An 8617-nucleotide genomic window follows, 5' to 3' on the forward strand; every position below is an offset into this window, starting at 1 on the left:
AGTAACAAATCTCTATATCCACTCACCAGTCAGATTATACACACACAATTTTTTTTAATAGCATTCTTTATTTTGCCTTGAGGAGAAAGAAGACACAGTTTGAGTTGTAAATATGTTTGAGATAGGGCAGTAAAGCCACAAAGTAAGTGATGAATGAAAAACTTTGATTACAACACATTCCTAAAAAAATAGCATTATCTTATGGAAATACAGAATAAATATTCTATACGGTCTTTCTCATTTTTACTTTTTTTTAAACAACAGAAGTTCTTGGATTAATAATATCTGACCAAAAACAAGGTGTTAATCAGCAGGTTGAGTTTCAAAGTACAAAATAGGTTCTGCTTTATTCCTACTTGATCCTTTGCCAAAAAAACAAACATTTATCAATAATCATGCCACATGATTCTCTCTCATTATGCAATCTATTGTGTTTTTTGGTGGGTTTTTTTTTAATACCACAAGTTCAGATGAGAAGTACAGGGACCACCAAAGAATCTGAAAGACTTGGAATATTTTTCTAAGAATGGATATTAGGAATCCTGTATTGCAATGTATTAAGCATTATGCTAAGAACTGAAAGATCACTGGTTTGAACTCATCAGCCACTGCAGCAGAAAAAAAAAGATGAAACTATTTTTCCTACAAATTTACAGCCTTGGAAACACTATAGGGCAGTTCTACTTTGCCCTATAGGATTGCTACGACTTGGAATCAACTAATTGCAGTTGAGTTTAGTTTTGGTTTAAGAATGGGTGAATGTTATGATTCAAGTATGTGTCAGAGGAAAAGTATCAACTTGGAAATTGACAACTGAGATTAATACTAGTAAAATGAAGCAGCCTTTCCCACATGGACTTCATTCCAACCTACTGGCCTTTAATTAGTAACCAAACACTTTAACTGCTACTCTATCAGTGCTCACTGGACTTCATTCAATCCTTACAGTAAACAGCAGCAGATAATTAAAAATTAACAATACATTGCTTTTGGTGAGACAAGAATGAGGTATCCATCGGTTTATAGGTCCCTCCATGTAGGGGTCCTTGTGTCTGCAGCTGCACAGCTATCCCAGGGGCCAAGCAGGACAAGAGACTTTAAAATACAGAACTTTAAGCAGAGGAAAGAATTTTTGTAAAGTGTATGCGTGTGTGTGTGTGTGTGTGTGTGTGTGAGAGAGAGAGAGAGAAAGAGAGGGAGAGAGAGACTATGCTGACTTGAGACCCCTTTAAGCAAGCTACTTGAGCTGGCCGCCCTCAAAGGAAGACATTAAGCTCCAGGAGAAAATACTGTGTAAGACCATTACTATACAATGAGTACAAGGAGCCAATTTTTTATAAATTTTCTACTCGTTTATTTACAAAATTCGAATACATTGCTTTCAAGAACAAATTTTTCAATTTCCCTCACCCCCTACCGATCAAATTGTACAACCCGATGATGAATCCCTCCTCTCCCTCTGCACATGCTCATCTCTCTGCTTCCACCCACTCTCATAATTTACAAAATCATTGCTCCTTTCCTATTGCGTAGTGTTCCATTGTGTGAATGTACCATAATGTCTCAATCCATTTGCTTGTTATTGGACATTTGGGCTGTTTCCATGTTCTTGGGATGGTGAATAATGCTGCTATGAACATTGTTGTACAAATCTCCATTTGTGCCTCAGTTCTCATTTTCCCAGTTTATGTATATTCCAGGTAGTAGAATAGCTGGGTCATATGGAATTTCTATGTTCAGCTTTTTGAGGAAGCACCAAACTGCCTTCCAGCATGGTTGTACCATTTTACCCACTAGCAATGCTTAAGAGTTCCTTTTTTGCCATGTCCAAGGAGAAGAATTTTTGTTATTGATTGCTATCAAGTCGAGCACAACTCATAGTGACCCTATGAACAAAAGACCTGAAGCCTTTCTGTAACTATCATTTCTCAAAGTTAATAGAGCTTTCAGAGGCATGTTTAGGAAGTTGAGGAGAGGAGAGTGGATGTTTAATCATAATTACACTTTTGATGAGTGGAGGGAATGGTGGCGATTTAAAGGGGAAATATCCAGTGTAAAAAAACAATACGTACAAAATTTGTAAGTAAGCCAGTATAAAATAAAATAAACACCACCACCACCAACAACAACAAAACACTAACAATAATGGGAAAGTGAAAGACAATCTGGGGTAAAATTTACCTGACTGAAAGATTTTAACTGCTTCATCCAGAAAAGATTTTTACCCAACTCTGCAGGAATATTAATATGCAGATATTGTATGATTATAAAAATTTAGTTGTCTGCATTATGCCTAAAGCTAATTGTTGTTATCTGACTTAATAGTTCAATAAAGGGCAAGAAAATCACAATTAAACTAACATTATTCCTAGCTGGCTATGTTTCTCAGGGTAATATAAATGATGACAGAAACCTATAATGGACCAGTCATATCAAAACTTACTAATCGTAATGTAAGATACTGGTTTCAAAATTGCAGAATACAGATTGAAAAGTTGTCAGTTTACTACTTATCTGCTGTCAATAGGCTGATAATTTGGTAAGAGATGTGAATATGTCGCTCTAAAATGAGACAGAAGTTATGTGGATTTCCTCTGCATCTGACATGGACCACATGGACCGGGAGGCCACTATAATGAGCTAATTTGTTGCCATCTTGAATTTATCAAAGTCAGTTCCCTATTTCATATTTAATCAACCCCACAATAACTACTTCACTGAAGGGCTAAGATTCCTCACACCTCATTTGTGTACTACTTAGTTACAAGGATCAGAGACAGAGCCATTGTGGTTTCTGGGACTTAGTGCTCCTGAAGTGTGGAGAAATGTCCAGAGGATAGAAAGGAATGAATAGACAGAGATGAAAAGGTCAGAGGGCAAGCTTGGTAGTGCATACACACTATTGTCCATATTGACTCTCTTGGAGTGAATTCCATTCCGTGAAGCTTTTCTGTTATTGCTGGAAAAGCCCACTCAAAACTTGTGCCATAAGAATATTGGGCCTAATCTCTTTCATGGGAGTTATACAGAGGTAGAATTCTCACGTGCCAGGAGGCAGACTTTGATTCTCAGGCTGCTCACCACATACCATCTGTCAGTGGAAGCTTGTGTTGCAATGATACTGAATGGGTTTCAGTGGAGCTTCCAGTTTAAGATAAACTAGGAAGAAAGCCTAGTAATCTACTTCTAAAAATCAATCAGTGAAAACTACTGGTCACAATGGACCAGGTAGCATTTAGTTTTCTGTGGTACTACCATCTGACTCAAAGCCAATGAACAATAATAACACAAATCTCTTACACTAGAACATTGAATATAAAGAAATCCCTTACATTTGAAGTAAGACAACATTTTATGCCTGAATTTGACTAGTCATTTCATTTTAGGAAGGCTTGAAAAATTATGATTCCTGTTGGTCACTTGTATAAATGTCCTGAATGTGGTGAAGATTTAAAGAAAATTTAAAAATAAGAGAACAGGAAGAACATTCTCTTGTTTTTCCAGATTTGTTCTTGTTGTTTTAAGTGTTATCAGGTCAGGGATGGTCCATAACGACCCCTGTGTGCAACAGGACGAAACACTGGCCAGTCCTCTGACATCTATGCAATCACTGCAATATTTAAGCTAACTGTTGTAGCCACTGTGTCTACTCATTACTCACTTTTCTTTTCTGAGCATGCTGTCATTCTCCAGCGATTAGCCTCATTTAATCAAATGTCCAAAGTAGGTGGGATGAACTATCACCTTCCTAACTGCAAAAGAACATTCTAGCTGTGCTTTCTAAGACAGGGTTTTTGTTCTTTTAACAGTTTCTCGCATATTTTATCTTGCCAATACTACAGTTTAAACACATCAATTATTCTTCAGTATCGTTTATTCATTGTCCAGCATTCACATGTATACTATGGATTGGGTCAAGCAAACCTTTATCCTTAAAGTGACATTGTTTTTTAACACTTTAAAGAGAGATTTTGTAGCAGATTTGCCAAGTTATAACAACTTCACTTGATTTTTTTTTTGACTGGTCATCCGATGGATGTTGGTTATCCACATAAAAGGAAATCCATGACGATTTCATTCTTTTCTCCATTTATTATGATACTGTTTACTGGAGCAGCTGTGAGAATGTTTGTTTTCTTGGTTTTGTAGTGTAATTTATAGGGAAGGTTATAGTCTTTCATCTCACTTTCATTAAGCAAGATTGTGCCATTTACATATCATAGGTTCTTGTAAGTCTTCTTCCAATCCTGATGTTTTATTCTTCTTCACATGAGTTAGCTTCTCAAGTTATTTGCTCAGTAGCCAGAGTGAATATATATGATGAAAGGATTTAGCCTGGCACACATCTTTCTGGATTTTTAATCATGCAGTGTTCCAGGATTCTGGTAGAACAATTACCTCTTGTTTTATGTTAGGTTTTTATGAGCACAATTAAACCTTCTAGAATTCCCATTCTCTACTATCTTATCTCTAATTGATAATTAATTATCCACAGAGTTAAATGCCTTTGCATGGTCAATAAAACACAGGTCAACACCTTTCCAGTATTCTCTGCTTTTAGCTAAGATCTGATGTTATTCCTTATTCCAAGTACATTTTTTTAATCCATGTTGAGTCCTCTATCTAAGTACAAGTGCAACTGATTGTGAATTATTTTCAACAGTATTTATCCAGATATGTGTCTATATATGTCAGTTCTTATTATCCCCATTTTATTTCCAACAAGAGAAGATTCTTCTCTCATGTGAATTACAGGCTTTGAAAGCCCATTGGATGTCAGCTATGAGTCACTTCTGAGTTGGCAGAAACTATTTGAGTATTTCAAACATGGTCCATCTTCCAAGAGCACACAATAAATCTGACTTACTAAGTTCAACCACATTAAAAGTAGTGGCTCTGTTTTAGAGTGGAAGAGAAAGGCCTAGACACCCTTTTGTGTCAGAAGCAGATGTAGAAAAAACAAGCAAACAAACAAAAGAACAAAGCAGCCAATGTCTGTTTTCTAAAACTGGGTTTTTATTAATTTCTCTTGTATGAGCAAATTACTGCAATTTGTGACAGTATTTTAACATTAGAAAAAATGTTAAAACTCTAGTATATTTGATTTTAAAACATAAATAAGTTGGGCATCGGTGTTTGACAAATTTTTATACAAAATGCATTGTAAAAAATGTATCAAAGGGAAAATATCAACAACATTTCTTTATAAAATTTAGAAGACAAATGCATAGAATTGTAGTAGGTGTATTAACTCTACGTAGAATTTAAAATGGCTTTTGTGGTTTATAATCCTTTTAAGATTCAATCGGGAAAATTGCTTTGGAACAATGAAAACATGAAATCAAATCATAAAGCAGACTAACGATAAAGACTGTAATACAAATGGACATATTTTATCCTGCCTGTTCAAAGTGAGAGCACATTTCTATTGCTTCTATAAGCACAAAGATGGTTCTACATTAATTTGCCTTATGATTGTCATTATTTTTTCTCAACAATTTCAAGTTATTTTTAAAACTCTAATCTGATTGCATTTTTTTTTTCTTCCTTTCACTATTACTTACTGATTCAATTCTTCCACATACATCATAAAAAGAATGAAAGTCACATAGACCCTATTGGGCATAAAGCCATAGGTGTTATAAATAGCTGTTGCAAAACCTGGATCAAACCACATGCAGGGTTTTTAGGGCATAGATTTTACTTTGAAATCATCTTCTCTGGGTTTGACTTCTGCCTATAATCAGTGTCTGCCAGGCATTAACTAACTGGTGCAAGATCAGAAATCACATCTTCTCTGTGGACTTTATTCCCTCCCTGTTTTTGTACAACTTTACAGAGCACATTGAAATTCTCTGTGGCAGTCTTTATGTGACTGGGTTTTAATGTATGACAGTATGTCTCAAGGGCAGAGCAAATTATGCTACCTGAACCTTTTATCTATAAGCAGCAATACAACAGGGTGATGTAAAGCAGAAGACAGATTTATTTAGACATAAACAATATAAAAATATTATTCAATATAAGAAACATAAAATCCAATATCCCAATAAATCTAGCTGGCAAGTCTTACCTTATTGTTAAATGATTGCACAAAAGAGCAAACTTCTTTTAATGTTTCCAGGTTGACAAATGCAATATGTTCTGTCTACAGCCTCCTAATTTTGTCAGGACCTATAAAGTCCTTCTCTCTTGGGTGCCAATGTTCCTGAGGAGGTTGACAAGCTTTGAGCCCTGCTGTAGCTCTAGAAACTGAGCGAGTACAACTACCATGTAGTTCTATTTAACTGCTTATCTTTTGTTTAAAATTATTGATTAAAGGAACTCTGTTCCAGTGCATCTCAGACAAGTCCATATAAACCATGTAGAACTTTGTTACAAAGCAAACTATGAGTCAGTTATTTTGAGTGAGGTCTGGAATTCTTTTTAAAATAAGTATCTTATAACTAATACTATGGGTCTATGGATCAGTTTGCCTTACAAGGATTTATATTACTTCATTGGCAGAATAGAACAATCTAATTCAAACTGAATTTTAGAAATTAGACTTCAATATGGATTGAAGTTTAACATCAAGAAGACAAAGATTCTCACCACTGAGCCAATTGATAGCACCATGATAGATGGAGAAGAGATTGAGGCTGTTAACAATTAAAGCTTGTTCAGCCCCACAATCAACACTCTTGGCACTAGAAGTCAAGAAATAAAAAAAATCTATTACATTAGGGACCTCTTCAAAGTGCTAAAGAGCAATGATGTCAGTATAGAGACTTAGGTGCGCCTGATTCAGGCCATTGTCTTTGCAATTACTTGCTATGCATCAGAAAACTGGACAATGTCTAAGGATGACAGAAGAAGAATCAATTCCTTTGAGTCATGGTGCTAGAAAAGAGTATTGAACAAACCATCGACCACCAAGAGAACAAGAAGTTCTGTCATGGAGAGGGTGAAACCAGGTTGTTCCTTGGAGGCAAGGATTTTGAAACTCTGTCTCATATTAATGAATGAATGAGGTGGTGGAGTCACCTCCTGATGGAGCTTGGAAGGTAGAGGTGATCTTGGGGAGAGACAGGTTGGAATAACTTATGCAGAGCTCATACTCAGTGCCAGAACCAAGTTTCCTGAATCACAGTCTATGATCCTACATAGATTATCAGCCTCCCATTCCACCTTCTTTGATCATCACAAAGTCAACCTTCTTCCACTTTTCTCCCACCACCCCAAGTAAATTCCAGCACCTCCTTTAAATTACGTGATATATTCCATTGCAGAGGCCAATGAAGAATGGCCCATGTTTCCCTCATAAAATGAATGGACATGATCTTGACAGTATAATGAGTCCTTGAAGAGTTAAGTAGGAAAACAAAGGGTGGCTAATCTGTTAAATTGACTGATATACTAACAGCAACCAGGACAGTTCTATGGGTAAGAGCTAAGTGCTTATTAAATCAATGGTTTGTGTTTTGGATAAACTATTACATAAAGTACAGGCAATGGATTGTTGTTAGGATTAGATGATATCAGTTTGACTATGTCTCATAGAAACTCTATGCACAACAGATCTAAACCTTTCCCTATCTTGTATTATACTCACAATCTCTGTCATGTTCAAATCCATTATGGTAATCACTATGTCAATCCACTTGGTTGAGGGTCTTCTCTTTTGTCCACTGTCTAACTTTACCTCTATGATCTCTCTCTCTCTCTCTCTCTCTGGATTTGTTCTTCCTGAAAATATGGCCCAAGTAAGTTATTGTTGCTATGTTGTTGTTAGGTGTCATGCAGTTGAGAGTAACTGAACTCTGTCCTATCCTGTGTTATTATCACAGTTCCTGACACACTACAGCACATTACAAGAGTCACTGTGTCAATCCACCTGGTTTAAGGTCTTCCTCTCTTTCACAGACCCTCAACATTTCCAAGCATGATGTTCCTTTCTAAGGAATAGTCTCTCCTATCAATGCACCCAAAATATGTAAGATGATGCTTTATCCTCTTTACATCCAAGGAGCACTCTGCCTGCACTTTCCCCAAGACATTTTTGTATGTTCTTTTGGCAGTCCATGAGACATGAAGTACTCCTCTATAACACAAAAACTTAAAAATATCAATTATTCTTCTGTTATCCTTATTCAGTTTCTTCCTTTTTTGGCTTTAGCAGTAGGAGTATATACTTGATACTAATAGGTGTATTAGCAGGTCTTCCTTGTGTGTGCACGGATGATATCCTATAATTTACAACATTATACTTCAGGATAGAACTTTTAATTTACTGTTTTTACTATGAATGTGACACCATTCTTCTTCTGTTTTTGATTTCCAGCATGGTATACTACGTAGTTATCTGATTCAAACTGGCCAAAGCTACTCCATCTCATCTTTCTAATGTTGATGTTCATGCATGCCATTTCATTTTCCACAATTTCTAGTTTTCCAACATTCATGCTTTTTACATTCCATGCTCCAATTGTTGTTGTTGTTGTTGTTGTTGTTATGTGCCGTCGAGTCGTTTGTGACTCTTGGCGACCCTATGCACAACAGCCCTAAACCCTGCTCTATCCTGCGCCAACTGCACTGCCTCTGACACACCCATCCCGATTGCCCCAGTCACCGAATC

This window comes from Elephantulus edwardii, unplaced genomic scaffold (assembly GCF_000299155.1).
Source record: "Elephantulus edwardii isolate Elephantulus edwardi_28Jun2011 unplaced genomic scaffold, EleEdw1.0 scaffold00050, whole genome shotgun sequence".
Taxonomy (NCBI): domain Eukaryota; kingdom Metazoa; phylum Chordata; class Mammalia; order Macroscelidea; family Macroscelididae; genus Elephantulus; species Elephantulus edwardii.